Source organism: Ammospiza caudacuta, chromosome 7, assembly GCF_027887145.1.
Source record: "Ammospiza caudacuta isolate bAmmCau1 chromosome 7, bAmmCau1.pri, whole genome shotgun sequence".
Classification (NCBI taxonomy): Eukaryota; Metazoa; Chordata; class Aves; order Passeriformes; family Passerellidae; genus Ammospiza; species Ammospiza caudacuta.
This window is the reverse complement of record NC_080599.1, coordinates 44,032,071-44,047,389: the sequence shown is the minus strand read 5'-3', so window position 1 is coordinate 44,047,389 and position 15,319 is coordinate 44,032,071. Positions and strand designations below refer to the sequence as shown.

Below are 15,319 nucleotides of genomic sequence, written 5' to 3'. Positions count from 1 at the left end.
AAGAAAGGAGGAAGGAATCTGCAGAATAGCCCTTAGGAAGTTGCAGCTCTAGAGGCCCTTTAGTTCCTCACCAGCAAAAGATATTTAAATATAGCATGGCCTGCCCAGAGCCCAGCCTGAGAAAAGCCATGTACCCAGCAAAGAAACCACTCTGCCAGAGGGTGCCAGCTTCAGGCTCACACCCCTTACCCTGATGAGGGCCCAGGGTCTGCAGCCAGGACTGAGAGCTGCATCTTTGAGTTGGCTGCTTCTAAAGGTTTGAATATGATTTCTTGCATTTTAATTTGCCTAATTTTTTGTTTGTGCACCGAAGCAATCAAAGCAGGCATGCAAAAGCCTTTATCCACTGAAAGATGCTGCCAGCCAACTTCAAACCAGACTCAGGATATGAAGCACCCACCTCCTCTGCCCCTCACCCTAGGACCACCAGGATCCCTCTGTGCTCTCCAGGAAAGATGATTCCAGAAGATTTGAAAAGCTCCAATCTCATACTCCTTGCAATGTTTTCTCAAGACTGCTGAAATTATTCAGCTATGAATAATTATTCATAGCTGAATAATTTCTATCTGTTATTTCTTGGACAGCCACAGCTCTGTGAAGTTATGCTTGTGTGAACCCCTCCACCTTGCTGAGATCATGAACCTTCATGTTCAAATGCAGCAGGTTAGAAAGTGGGTCAGAAACTTCTTCTTCTCAAAGTAGCTTTTTTTTTTTGAGGCAAAACTGAAATGTTTCAAAGCCCAAGTGCCATTCATGCCTCATGGGTGCATCACATCCCTGTTTTTGCAAAGGGTGAGGAGTGAGCTCCATTTCCTCTGACAGGTTGTGATCTCCCCAAGCAGGGAAAAGGGTGATGCACCAGTGACAGGAATGGCTGGGAATCCACCCAAGCAGCCTTGCCACTGATGGGAACAGGGACATGTGCAGTCAGGACTGGAAAAGCCAAGAATGGGAATTTCAAGACACAAATATTTCATACTGGTAAAGATTACTGTCATAGTTTCCAGTGGGATCAGCCCACTTCCTGGACTGAATTTACCTCTTTCCCCTTCATCTCCCTGGAAAGGGGCTCACTGATGGTGGAATTAGCCAAAACTGAGCCTTCCAGGCAGAATGGGGGTAGCAGTGTTTTGTCCAAGGTTGGTTTGGAGCTGTCCCTGTCACCACAGCCTCCATTCGAGGCCGTACCTGCTGTAGAGCCACGAGGGGACTTTGCGCTCCAGGACACTCTGACCTGTCTCCCACAGCACACAGCAGTATTAAATGCATTCAGCTGCAATGAGAAGCTCTGAAATCACTCAGGCTCTCTGGCAAGAGACTTCTGTTGTAACAACAGGCTTTGGCTGTGGATTTATCTGCCATGGATCCTGCATTTCACACAGCACAGGGCAACTACAGCAGGCTGAGCCCTAGAATGCCATAATATAAGCAGGAAGGGCTGAAATTTGAAGACTTTCCCACAACAAGTAAGTAAAACAATCTCCTCTTTCAGAAGGCAACATACTTCTTGCATAAGGGTCCTTTAAAACAATATACAGAGCAGCTGAACAGGAGTCATGGGGGAACTCTCTCAGATCCTCAGTTCATTCTCAGATTTAGCTGATAGTTTCTCTCTGACTGCTCTAATTCATACAGAGGAGCTCCAGGTTTTACTTCCAAATGCAGAAAAGGCTGCACACACCACTGGCTGTGTCCTGAGCCATTTGCAAGGATAATGGTACTGACTTAGAACTCTCTACAAATCCATTTTCCACAATAAGAGACTAGGAGACCATGAAAAAAAAGATGAATAATGACACAATCCATATATAAAGACACACTACTAAATGGCTACTAATCTATTTTGCAATTACAATGATAAGGCAATATCTGACACCAAAGCCCCATTCCTAATGTCAGAAATAGGCTTTCAATGTGCAAGAAACCTTTGTTAACCTCTCAGCCTGAGGAAATCACTACTGATCTTCAGGGAGATGCATTACACAGAAAATCCTCTGTGGGTTACATGTCACAAGAGTTTTGGAAACATCTGTCACAACTGTCGGGGGTCTAGCACAGGGACAGTGACAAAAACCTACATTTGTTTGATGCCTAAGTCCTAAATATTGTTAGTTTACTGCAATGGACTCACAATATTTAATAACTGATAGATGCTGCAGGGTCATAACAGAAGCAGGAGGACCCAGGGCTTTGTGGATGGAATCACAACGTCCAAGGAAAACCACACACCCCATCCTGAGCCTCCCTGTGTTAATTCTGCACAGTGTGGCTCAGGAAAGGGATGTTTCTCAAGGTGAAAAGGGATCTTTGAGCACTGGGTTAAAGATGATTTGACTGTCCACAGGTGAGCTAGATGAGAAGATTGTAGAAAAACATTTCTCACTCACTTATAGGATGGTTTGTGTTGGGAGAGACCTGCCCCATTCAGGTGGCTCCAAACCCTGTCCAACCTGGCCTGGAACACTTACCTTTAACAGGGACCAAAAAATCATAATGCTTGGCAGAGTGCAAGCAGCAGAAACAGAGTAGGAAATAACAAGGCCCAGCACTTCTAGAGGGCTGTATTTCACTGCTGCACATGAGTTTGGAGCAGTGGAAACAACACCAGCTGTGCAGCAGAAATCAGTCACCATGGGCGCTCCTACTCCAGCGAGTGCTTCAGACAAATTTATGGCTAATCAGGAACATGACATTGTTGTGCCCAGCCAAGTGCAGATGTGGGCTTGCATAAAACTTTCCTTATCATTCCTGAAAGGGCTGTGCTGCAGTCTGTCACTGTTCAATAAACAATTCCACGGCCAAGATCTCAAGCGCAGCCGCATCGCATCCTGATGATCTGCACTTTCCTCACAGAGAGTCAGAGAAAGATGCAACAACAAACACATAACAAACACATGGCCACAGCCCTTTTGGGCTGATGGGTTTCCAAAAAGGGGCAAATGTTGATTACTCCTGCGTGTTATTTTGCCTGCAGAGTTAGGAGTCATCCAAAGTCAAGAGAAGCCGGTGAAAAATCTCCTGCTGGATTTGCGGGGCTTTGCATCTGCCTTAAGGACATTAGACAAATTTAAACTACCATCCAAGAACAGGCTGTGATTTGGGGAAAGGCAGACAGCTAGAAAACATTCTAATTCAACCAGTTTTGTGATTTTGCTTTGTATTTTTGTTAACAAATTTTCTCAGTTCTTAAAAAAAATATTGAACAACTGGTCCACTGAAGCTTCCTCTTCATTTTTCATAAAAAAAGAGTTGCTGGGGTACAGGTGCATTGCCTTTACAGCCACTTTTCCTGATCTCCTATTTCTCCAAGCCCTTGTTTTCCCTGTCCCTCATGTTTGGCTGGTCACCAGTCTGGCTTTCCTGGGGTGCCTCACTGAGCATTCCCCATTTAGACACAGGGAAGGGCTGGAGAAGACATCTGGTGATTTTCATCCTTCAGATTTAACATGAAAAGGGAATTGGGAAAAGAAAAGGTAGCTTTTCTCAGGCCATATCCTGCAGCAGCCAGGGACCCACCTGGTCCCTGGAGAGCATTAAAAAATCCACAGTGTTTTGCAAAATAAGTAAAAAAAAAAAATTGAGCTGCCTCACACAGCCCCTGAAGAGAAGGGAAGAGCCAGAACACAGTTAACTTGAGCTAACTACTCCCTAACTCTCCCAGAGAAGCTGCTCAGGGCATCCATCAGCCCTGGGGCAGGGAACAGAACCAGATCTCCCTTCTCTGCACTGCTGGAGCTTGGATAGGAGAGGAGGCAGCCTTGGAGGGCAGGGGCAGAGCAGCTTCTGTTGTGCTGACCCCATCCCACCAAACTCCATCCAACCCAAACAAAATAATCGCCTTTTGCCATGGAGGAACAAATTCATCTCTTACAGGGCTTAAATCTCTTTCTACACTTTCCTTCTTAGAGAAAGGTCCAATGCCACATACATGGACTGGAAACTTTTTATGAATTGTTTCAGAGACTCAATCTGGAGAAAGTTAGAACTGTATTAGGAATATTTCTCTTGCCTGAAAGTTTATTCAGCTGTAACTCTGAAAGTTATGTAAGAGAACAGGACAAAATTAGAATATTGGATAAAAATAGCACTAAAAGAAATGTTCATCTTCCTCCAGCATTTTGAGGCCACTTTGGGGTCTTTTCTGGTTCTTCACCTAAAGCAGCCCTTGCCCTAAGCTGGCACCTGGCTGGATGCCATGTCATTTGCAATGCCCAGGCAAAAAGCCACCTAGGATGGCACCAGCCTGGTTTCACATCCACTTGTGGCAATGTCCATGGCTGTGCTTCCCAGCCCTCAGAGCTTTAGTACAGAGCTCAAACCCAGGTCCTGACAGTGAGTCAGCACCGAGCTGTCAAACCAGGCTGAAACCTCCAGGAAGCAGAATGTTCTCTGTGCATTCTTTCTGTACCACTCAGTGCATTACATAAACTCCCAACGGGGAGAGCCATAGCAGGGCTTTGGAAGGATGTATTTATTCCAGCAGTAACTCCAGCATTTAAACTTTCTGACAGCTGCTGTGAACAAATATGCAATAAAAATCAAAGCCAATTCAAAGCTGGTATTCAGAGGTGGGATAAGCATTTGGGTTCTGGGCCATGCTGTGCTTTGTTCAGCATTCAGACAGTGTAGAGGACTGCAGCATCCCTTTTCCACATTCAAGTCAAGCCCAAGTCACTTTGGATTCATTTTCCAAGCTTGGCTGTGTAAAGCTGGAGCTCTGTCTCGCATTATCTGAGCGTTTGGCTGCCTGGATCCCTAAAACATGACAGGCCCATGACAAGCAGCTTGTAGGAACGAGGAATTTGAGCATCCTCAGCTGCTCCAGTTCACACCTTCCCTGCTGCTGCAAGCACCAGATCCTCTGTCAGAGGCACTGACCGAGAGCTGAGGCCAGGAAAAGCTCCAGTCACTGCCAGGGCCTGTCTGTCAGGGCCCTTGGGTATCCACACAATGCTCCTATTCACGTTCAGTAGAAATAAAAGTAGCCTGTGCTGCAGAGGTCCTGAGCTCTCTGCCATTCCATCCAGGAATCACAGGGAAACGTAGGTCGGGAGAGACCCCTGGAGGTCAGCTGAACCAGTCTGCCACAAGGACAACCTGACACTTTTTTACATGAGTTCATGATGACAGACAGTTCCAAACCTGAGCCAGGTGACACAAGGCAGGAGAGAGACCCTACAACCACCCCACAGGCTCCCGTGGAGAAGCCACAGCCCCCCTTACAAATTCCCCTAAGCAGAGATGGCAGCAGAACTTCCTCTGCTCAGAGCTTTGGGGGAATTCAGGGACATTTGCCACGTGCCACCTGCCCACATGAAGCGGTGAGAGGGACCCCACATGTCAAGGAGCCTTCCCGACTTTGGGGAGTTAGATGTGACTGGCTCACTTAGTGAGATTACCTGGAATCCCTGCTGTTTACAGCACTCAGGAGGGAATTCCAATGATTCCTCCCTCAAAAGAGCTGAAAGTGTGGTGTGTGCACAGCCAGCAACGTGGTTCTTGAAGCAATCCACAGATGTGCACTACACCCTTCAGTAGGATACCCTTAGGAGGGTTTGTGTTCCCTGCAGGGGTAAGTAAGGGCTCATACACAGAGAATCTGGATATTTTGTTAAGTAAGGTATTTTTTAAATTGTTTTTTTTTAAGTAAGATACTTTTTTTAAGGAGATTTGTACCATACAGCCACCAAGATGGATAATCTGACCTCTTGCTTTTATTGAAGCCCTTCTTTCAGTGGCAGCAAGCATCAAGGTTATTGTGCTGTTTATGCCAGTAGTCAAAATAATTGGTTTTCTAGAGAAATCTATAAAAACTAGTTTCAGGACCTGCCAGGACACATGCACTGCAGCTGGTCAGCTGTGGAAAGACTTTACTGTCTTTGACAGAAAATGCCATTTTTATCTGTAATCTTCTGTTACTCTTTGTCTCAACAACCTGTGAAAGAAGAAAGAATTTGTACAAGATCTCTTACTGTTCTGAGCTGCCTTGCCAGCTTTCAGTACTTCTGCTGAGCTGGCTGAAAGAAAAATATACACAGCAGAAAAGGATCCATCAGTGGAACAGGGAGGAAATTGCATCCTGGAGCAGAGAAGGCTTTGAGTGATGTTGTCTTCAGTCTCCTGTGAAGCCTGGAAATTCATGACCCTTTCCAAGCCCAAACTTTGCCCACCTAAGCTATCAGACCACATTATAGTTTCCATCAGTTTGGCTCACTTCTTCCCTTGATCTGCTTCTTCCCATGACACCTTGTCAGCTCTCCCTTGTCATTTCTGCCTCCTCTTGGATTTCCAGTATTTGAGACTGGGACTGTTTTATCTTTACAATACATATTAGCAGAATCAAATAACTACACCCAAAAAAAAACCCTGGAAACCCACAAAGGCAGCTGACTTATCGCCTGTGTCAGATTTCAAAATCCTTTGCAATTTGAGGAACAAAGGTCCTTGTTGAAATGTTCACAGTGGTGTGTTCTCTGGGGACTGACATTGCTACAGAAGCTTCTGGAGGAACTGGATTCATCTGTGGTTGGGGGCAAGATAAGCACAGCAGGTGTATTCCCTGTCTCCAGCACCTTGGATCCTCTCCAAGCTGATTTCCATCCTCCCCATTCCAACAAAGCAGTGATCACAAGGGTCACTGATGACATTTTCTTGGCCAGTCCTCTATTCTCTTCCACTTGGGCCTCTGCTTGTGTCACCTTTACATCTTGTCTCAGCTTTCATGAGCCCCTTCTCCAACATTTTTTTCCTGGGGATGTTTTGCATGTTGAGCAAATGAAGGGACCTTCCCACTGGTAATTGGCTTCAAATCAAAGAGGGGTGGGGATGTGTTAGTTTGTGATTTTCTACTTTGAACCAAACTGTATTAGGAACTTCTAATGGTGTGTTCTGGGTTATCAATCTGAAAACAGCAGAGTGATCCCAGACCCACATTCTACAGGTGATTAAGCTGTGTAATCTTAATTACACAAGATTAAGACTGTGTAAATAAAGGAGAGGGACAGAAGAGAGCAGCACTGGAGGTGCAGTTCAGATATCTGTACTTGCTGTCCTTGCTCCAGGAAGCCACCAGGCTGAGCCAGACTATTGTCCAGAGGGAAATTCCTTCCAAGACTGAGTTTGCACAGCCCTTTCTCAGCCAGCAATGAAGGCTTTCCACTCACTGCAGGTTCCAGAGCCACATCCCTGAGCAAATGGGACAGCTCAGAGGAAAGTCTGGCAGATAGCAGCCACATAGATAATCCTGAGGGGTTCCCAAAAACCCCTAAAAGTGCAATGTAAGTTTTCAAGGAGACCAGATAATAGAGGAACGATGTGGAAGCAGCACAGATTCACTCAGCAGGAGCTGAATGGCAGTGACACCCATCCACCAACATGTTGATGATCACAAAATCCCAAAACAGGTTGGAAGAGACCCCAAAAGACCATCTGGTTCAAACTTTGATGGGAAAGGGAGCTCAGACAAGACTATGTAGCACCTCAGACACCTCCCTGGGGAAATTTGGCTGATTCTCCTCATGATTTTTTCCTTTTTACTCTGTAATATTTCTTTCTTATATCAAGATGATGGGATCACCCTGCCAACAAGGAAGGCCTTTTCCACTCCCTGCTATTTATTACTGACAATCCAAACAATGTAAGGGCTTGTCTCATTTTTCTGCTGCTTTTTCCTGCTGTCCATTTCAATGCTGTGGAGCAAGATCCACCCAGGTGCAGATGTCAAAAGCCATATTAAGAAGGTCATCTCTGGTCACAGGCAGCTCCAATTGCCAGAGGTAGTGGGGTGCAGTCTTTTCCTCAGTCTCAAGCACAGCACTTGAAATATTCTGTAGGATGAAAACCATGCCAGCTACAGCATTTCTCCCCTAATTTTTGGGAAGAGGGCCAGGCAATCACCACAATTAGTCATCCATTCCAAATGCAGTCCCCATTCTTGGTTTCAGCCTCATGCCTGTCCTTAAGTTAAGGATGAGACTACGATCTCCATCCCAAGGAGGGTCTTTGCCTCAGTCACACACTATCAATCAGTCTGGCTCTCAGTAATGAGGAAAGATGCTTTCCTTCCTTCCACCTTCTACTTGGACCTTCACCTTCCCAGTGGGATCATTTTACTGGGTAAAGGAAGACAGAAATAGACAGAGAGAAGCATGTCAATATGTGCATTGAAGAGGAATTAAAAACAAAACATAATGAAATACCTGAAAGCGCAAGGGAATTTGCTGGAAACTAGAGGAGAGAGGAAAAGAAGCAGCTATCACGCCTTTTACTGCTGCACATGGAGTTAGTTTTGAAAAGTTTCTTCTCTCTGTCCTGCTTTCCTCCCCCTGCTTGCCCACCCCCCTGGGGAGGGGAAGGTAGAGAAGGTATCATTACAATATTAATCACCTTGGAAAGGGTAGAAACCCAAGATTTTAAAACCACTGCAAGAGGGAGAAGCGTCTTTAGGGGAAAGTTCAAACAGCTTCTTTTGCTTGAAGACTGCTGGAAACAATATGGCAATCATTAGTTTCTCTCTCCCCTGTTCTGGGTCGTTCATTTAATTCACACATGATGAACTGCAGACATGCACATAGGTCCAACAGCAATATTAAGGTTGCCTCTCTTGCCAAGAATCATGCCACTAAAAAGCACATGTGTGAGCCCATGTGGGTCTGGAAAGGGTTAATGGGCTGTTGGGGGCTTCTCCTTGCACAGTGAAGGTGTGATAGATGTTCAGATGGAGAGCATGGTTCACTCTCATTGTGGGACTATCCATGGGCATGGCAGGATGGGTTGTCCGGAGGTTTGGAGGACCCTGTCACCTTCAGCTGAGGCAGCTGCACTCACTGTGGCTGTGGCAAAAGCCTCCTGGAATGCACCTGAAAGGACAGCATCAGACCTGGTGTGGAGGTACAAGAATCCTCAAGTCCAGCCTGGCTTTTTGGGCTGAATCCTGAAGCCTGACAAGAATGTTTAGCTTAGGCTTCACTGCCAAGTCTTGAATAACTCCAGGAAAACTGGGTCGTTTTTTACCCTTATGTGGGAGTATCTCTGGTGACAACCAGCCTTTGCTCCTCTCAGACAGGGTGGATTTCCAAAATGACAACTCCCTTTCTACATGGAGCAGTCTGCAGGGTTTTCAGGACAGCCCTGAGTGCAGCAGCTGGCTCTGCACTCTGCAGCAGAGTTAAAATGAAACATGTCATCCAGCCAGAGAATCTCCTGTCCTCTGACAGATCACTACAAAAACAGAAGCTGCTGTCTGACCTGAATTCTCCCTTACATCTTCCCAGTGCCATGTGCTTGTTCTGCACACAAACAGTCCCTGCCACTGAATTCTTGGTGTCGTTCTGACCTGGAGCACTGAGCCCCGTAGCATAAAAGGGGGATTTTAACCAGAAGCCTCTGCACACTGGAGGAGGATATTTCCCACTCTGGCTCTGGCATTGTCTGCTTGGTGACCTTGAGCAGGTAGTGTTATCTTTCTTTATCTCTTTGTCAAGCAGAGACACTGGCACTGGTGGCTCCTGTAAAGCACTTTGAGGGATAAAAGGCCAGGTGTTGACATTACTGTGCAGCGAGCATTCACTCTCATCTGCTTTAAATCTCTGCCTCCCTCATTTTCCTTGAATAACCCCTTTGTTCCTGTATTATGAAACACTGTAAGTAGACTCACAAGTGCTCAGAAGAGTGAAAAGTGGACACAGACTGATGGTGAGCCCCTCCTTCAGGGCAGGATTTCCAGGGGTGAAACTCCAGCCCCACTGACCCCAATGGGAATGCTGCCAAGGGGGTGACTACTTTATTGCTGATTCACAGCAAATGATAGCAAGAGAAGCATTTCATAGCAATTTCTAATGTGCTTCTTGAGGGTTTAGTCATCCCAAAAGTCACTATGAATAAGGATTACTCTTCCCTTTCAACAAATTGATCTCTCATGCAAAACTCTGCCCAGTTAATTATTTCTTCACTGCATGGTGGGGGTTTTTGTTTTTCTGGTGAAGTTACCACCATTTGTGGCCAAACAACACACTCAAGCCCAGTAACCTTTCTGAAAGATGACAGATGATGTATGCTGCTCATTTCATGTGGGTTTTGCCCAGTGCAGTCCCTGAGGAAAGGAAGAAGGTGCCAAAACTGAAATAAGAAAGATAACATTGGTAAATGTCAGAGCTCCCTGGTGAGTGCAGAGATCTCAAAGACTTGGGAATGCTGAACAGATGACTCACTGGGAAGGGTTGCCACGCGTCCTGTTTTTGACAGATGGGACACTGACTTATTGTATTTAGGATCCCAATGGCATTGTAGTAGCATCTAGAGGCCTTGATAGTGAAGGTGATGACTTTTGGGGCTTTGTGGGGTAGAAATTATCATGCAGGATGAGGAAACTGGATTTAACATAAAACTTTGCGGCCAAATCCTTGCATGAATATTTTGGAGCTGCTTACATCCAGGGCCTGGTTTACAGGTGCTGAAGGGCTTCTTCCTTGCTGAAAAGAAAGATTTTGTCATAGTTATACATGCAAACATACCAGTTCTCTGTTGAAATGCTATATATATTTTTCCCATTCCTTGTCGAGCCTGCTACATCTTCCAATCATTTGGATCCACTGTCCTGAGCTTAACTGGACAATGCAGAGATTTTGCCTTAGTCCCATGGACAGATTTCACAATTATTTCTGTTCAGGTCAGTCCAAAAGCAAGTTGGTTTTGTTTTCTTTTATTTCTGGCATTGAAAAATTATGTCATGTTGAAAAATTAGATATAATTTCCAAGTGAATAGGCAATGTATCCTCTATGTGAAATGCTGAAATCACAGTCCAACTTTCCCATATTTCCCTCTGCATTTTCAGCCAAAACCACTGGCTGAATGCAAAAGTCCTAAATCCCACCCTATTTCTAATTGAGTTCACTATTCAACAAATAAATAAAGCCATGCAGCTCCAATGTAATGGTGCTTGTGATGACATTTTCCACATTCTGCTCCAGATCTCTATGTCATTTATCCCGCCATGAACTGGTGTAATTTACCCTACAGCAGGATGAAGAGTTTGGAGTCTGCTACTGTCTGTGAACTAAAACAGACCTGGAGTGAAATCCTGACCTCAGACAATAGCAGCTTTGCCACCAGCAGAAGTGGGACCAGTTTATCAGCCCAGGATTTCCAGCTCAGGCATTAGAGGCTTGTATTTTTGACAGTTTTAATCCAGAAGCCCCAAGCTCGCTACCATCATCTGTGGGTGTGATTACATGGGCAGACAGGATAAAGCTGGAGTGCTCAGAGTATTTCTGCTCCACTTCTGCTCCCAAATTTGAATCTGTCACTCAGCTGGTCCTGTCCAGCCAAATAATTGCTCTTCTGGGGACCAAGTCCCACAGTGAATACACCCCAGAGCCCTCCCATTTAACATGGTGCTGAAGGAATACTCATTTGTCCACTTCCCCCTCCCCTTCTTATCCAGTTGAAATAATAAATATTTTTCTCATGATTTATTGGATTTCAGTTTGTTGAAAAGATCCTCCAAACAAATGAAGTTTTAATGGCAACAAACACCAGCCGTAGCGCATTAGAAAATATAAACAGCAGCAGAGACCATTAAACAAAAACCACTTTGGATACAGCTGACACAGCGCTCAGCAATCTTCACCTCCTCAGGCCAGGGCCCCAGACAGAGGGTCACAGAGAATCCCTCACTGGAAAGGAAATTTGGAAGGATCACAGATTTGAGTCCTTTGGATGCTGAGGGCTGCAAGAGAGACTTTTGGAGTGACCAGTCCAGACTTTGGGCTACTCAGGACCTTAGGCAAGACCTCAAACATTGAATCCCAGAATGGTTGAGGCTGGAAGGGACCTTAGGGACTGTTAAGCTCCAACTCCCCCTGCCCTGGGCAGGGAACTTTGCACAAGGATTAGGATGCTCAGTGCCCCAGCCAGCCTGGCCCTGATGGAGGGATCCATTCTAGAGGGGAAGAGCCAAGGCAGCCCCCACACTCTGTTCCCTTCCTTCTGCCATGCCCACTGCACTCCACCTTCTGCCAGCTCCCCTCCTCTGTCTTGTGCTCTCCTCCTAACAAAGGGGCTCAGGCTGGAGTTTTATGTCCATCATTATTTGGTGTCCATCACTGTGGACACCTGCACAGCACCTGTGCTGGGGCCAGCCAGCACTGCCTCACAGATGAGCAGGTTGCCCTGAATGACCCTCCCTGCAAGATTTGCACCTCTGCAGGGGGAGGTAATCTGGGTCATTTTACCCTGCTGTGGAAGATGGATGCACCATCTGTGCACAGGTGAGAGGAGTCAGCACAGGCTCAGTGTCACAGAACAATTGTCACCCCATCCAGGGCACATTCACAGCCTGTCCTGTCTCCTTCTCACATCTGTCACATCTGTCTCTGCATGGGTAGAAGTGGTCACAAAGTGAGTTCTGTGTGCCTGAGTTTATTATCAATACACCCCTAATTACTCTCCTGCCCTCCCATCACACTGGCCAGCACAACTGGTTGTGCAATCACCCTTAGAACGAATGCTGTCAAAACAAACACATCCCTCCATGCTTCTAGCAGGGTGATTTTTCCTGACTCATTTTGACAGTATCAGAGTAGAGAGTGAGCACTGGCACAGCTACATCTGCATGTTGGAGAAGGGAGAGATCAGGTGGAGAGACAAAACACTCTATTCCTTCAGAGCAGTCACAGCAAAGTCCGACCAGAAAGGGATTAAGAAGAGTTGTCCAACAACACAGCATTTGTCAAGCCAACTCTTAGGATGTTTCTGCACAAATCCTAAGGTCTCATCTATCCACAGCCTTTTCTTAACTCAGAGATGCTATTCAAAACAGCCTTGATGAGTGCACAGCTGGGTTTGCCACCTTTTATTCAAACAGGGGAAGCATGGACCAGTAATGTGTTCCAGAGACTGGAAATCAGGATGTTTTGATTTGAGATAAAGTACAAAACATGTGTGAGTGACCAAAGACACCCTGCCTGAGCCTTTCAGGAAATAAGTGATTTAAGACATTTTACCATAAGAGCAAGAGTTTACTGTCAATAAACCATTGTTTACTGTCTACACAAGAGCTGTGGCTACTACTTTATTCAAACATTCATATTTTGTCTACTTAATCCATTCCAAGTCACTGCAAACAATTTCCCTTTCATCATCCGGGGATGCCTGGGAAAGGATCCTGTCTGTCTGTATGGAATCCAAGCTGCACCTTGACATTCCCAGCATGTCCAGGGCTCCAAGCTGCCCCTCCAGCCCTGCATGGGCCCTGACCTGAGCAGTCACCTCTCTCCTGCTCCCCTTCCCAGCTCCAAGGGCAACCAGCAGGATTCACAATTCACTTTTCCATGGCCATGAAATGAAGCCCACCTTCCAGGAGTGTGGCCCCTGCCCATAGAGCTCATGCAAACTTCACACTTCAGCTCATCTCTGCAGCTCCCAGTCTAAACCCATGAGTATCAGCATGGTTCAGATGCCAAGCAACAAAAAATAATGAGTTTCATTTAAATAAAAACAGCCCAAAAGCCCACAACAATCCACAGCAAAATTCTATTTCCACTCCAACCTGTTGGCTCACCATAGAAAGGCTGAGCCCACTGGGAAAAGTCATAATCCAGCTGATTGTAAAGCACATACCAAATACTTCACAATCAGATTTATTTCATGGTTTAGAAAATCACTGAGTCATCACTATGAGCACCACGCTGAGCTGTGTACTGAAACACATCATAATTAAACTGCAGCAGATCAGAACTGTTCCAGGAATGAACAATGTCAGGAGCACAAAGTGGCCAACGTGGATTTGCAAGAGATCGTGCAACAGTGGTTGCAGGGCAAAAACCATTCATTTGTTTGAATTATGGGCACGTTAATTTCATTTTTAAGTGAAGATCAGGAAAGGATTCAGGTTAAGGAGAAAGCAGCAAGAAGGATGAGGCAGGTAAATGAAGTTAATAAAAATAACCACTTATAATAGCAAGGGAGAAAAACAGAGAAATCAAAATACATTCACTGAGGAGGATGTAGATATAACCAGAAACAGCCCAAGGTTCTGTGATGAACAATCCCACACTGGTAACAAGCCTAATCAAAAGCCCATCAAAATCAAGGTCTTTCCACTGACTTTGCCCTTCGTGACTGCACAACAAGCAAAACTTTTCCCATTACAGACTGTCTGCTACAAAATCTTTTCTGTTTCTCTACACATTTTTCCACTGTTCTTAATAAAGTCATTTTCTTACATTATGTTAATATTAAAAAAAAAAAGAAACAGAAAAGAGAAACCCTTCATAAATACACAATCAAGCCTGAGGTAATTTTCCTAAAATAATTTTTTAAATAAACTGCTCTGTACAAACTTCAGTCACTTCAAAATGCGCTTTGAAACTGAAGACTGTGGAAAAGTTAAAGAAGTGATTGCTGATAAATAGTTCCATATGATTTATCGAATATAATATCCTTCCCCCCAACAACAGAGTGATTTTTCAGATCTTAGGGCATGGACTTGTTGCCTGCTAAGAGATGTGTGCTGAGGTTTAATAAGGTATTTATATGCTAAAGGGCTTCCTCCTGTTCCTGTATTGAGCATCAGCAGTATTATCCTAAATAGAAATATCCCTTAGGATGAAATTGAGGTAAACTGGTGGAGTTGTATAGAAGTGACATCTAAAAAATACTTTAAAATGTTCCTCTTTGTTGTTGGAGCAGGAAGAATGCTCTGCTTTAGTTAGGTTGTGGCAACACCCAAAAGTTTATCCTATTAGATGTAATAAAATGTGATAACATCACATTTAAATGTCCAGCTAAATTCCACAGAGATTTTTCTGGGGTCTGAGGAAGAATGGAAGTGATCACTGCCTGATAATATGATCAAACAGCAGATGGAGAGCTTTTGATGGTTAGATTATAGGGTACCATCTCTAGACAGCAGCTTGGAGAAGCCAGAACCCCCTTCCCTCTTTCAGAGCAGGTAATGTCATCATATTGCACTGGGCTTTAGGAATATGTGATCTGGAAAGACTCAGTGTGGAAAACAATCCCAAAAACAGGCTCTTTTTCAGCTTCTCTATTGCACCACTGCCTTACAAACCCTTGGAACACCTCCCTGGGTAAGCTGTTCAACTCTGCTTTAACACATGCATAGATGCCTCACACTGTGTAAAAGATTAGTACTTTCTGCCAGAAATTACCCAGGTTTAAACAGATCCCTGTGCAAAATCCTCAGGTGTGACCAGCCTCCCTCTTCTGCCAGAGCAGCACAAATCCATGCATGGGAAATGCACGAAAACAAACGGAGCAGGAACCCAAACTTTGTGCTTGGGTTGTTGCTAATCATGT

At 45.1% G+C, this 15,319-nt stretch overlaps 1 long non-coding RNA gene across 1 annotated transcript; it reads right to left on the bottom strand.

Annotated features, from left to right (window-relative positions):
- Positions 1–9,629: 9,629 nt before the first annotated feature.
- On the bottom strand, positions 9,630–10,433 carry LOC131560337 (uncharacterized). The gene is made up of 2 exons (XR_009274956.1): positions 10,209–10,433; positions 9,630–10,116 (listed from the first exon to the last, which is right to left on the bottom strand). It is a non-coding gene; the product is annotated as an uncharacterized LOC131560337 (long non-coding RNA).
- Positions 10,434–15,319: the final 4,886 nt, after the last annotated feature.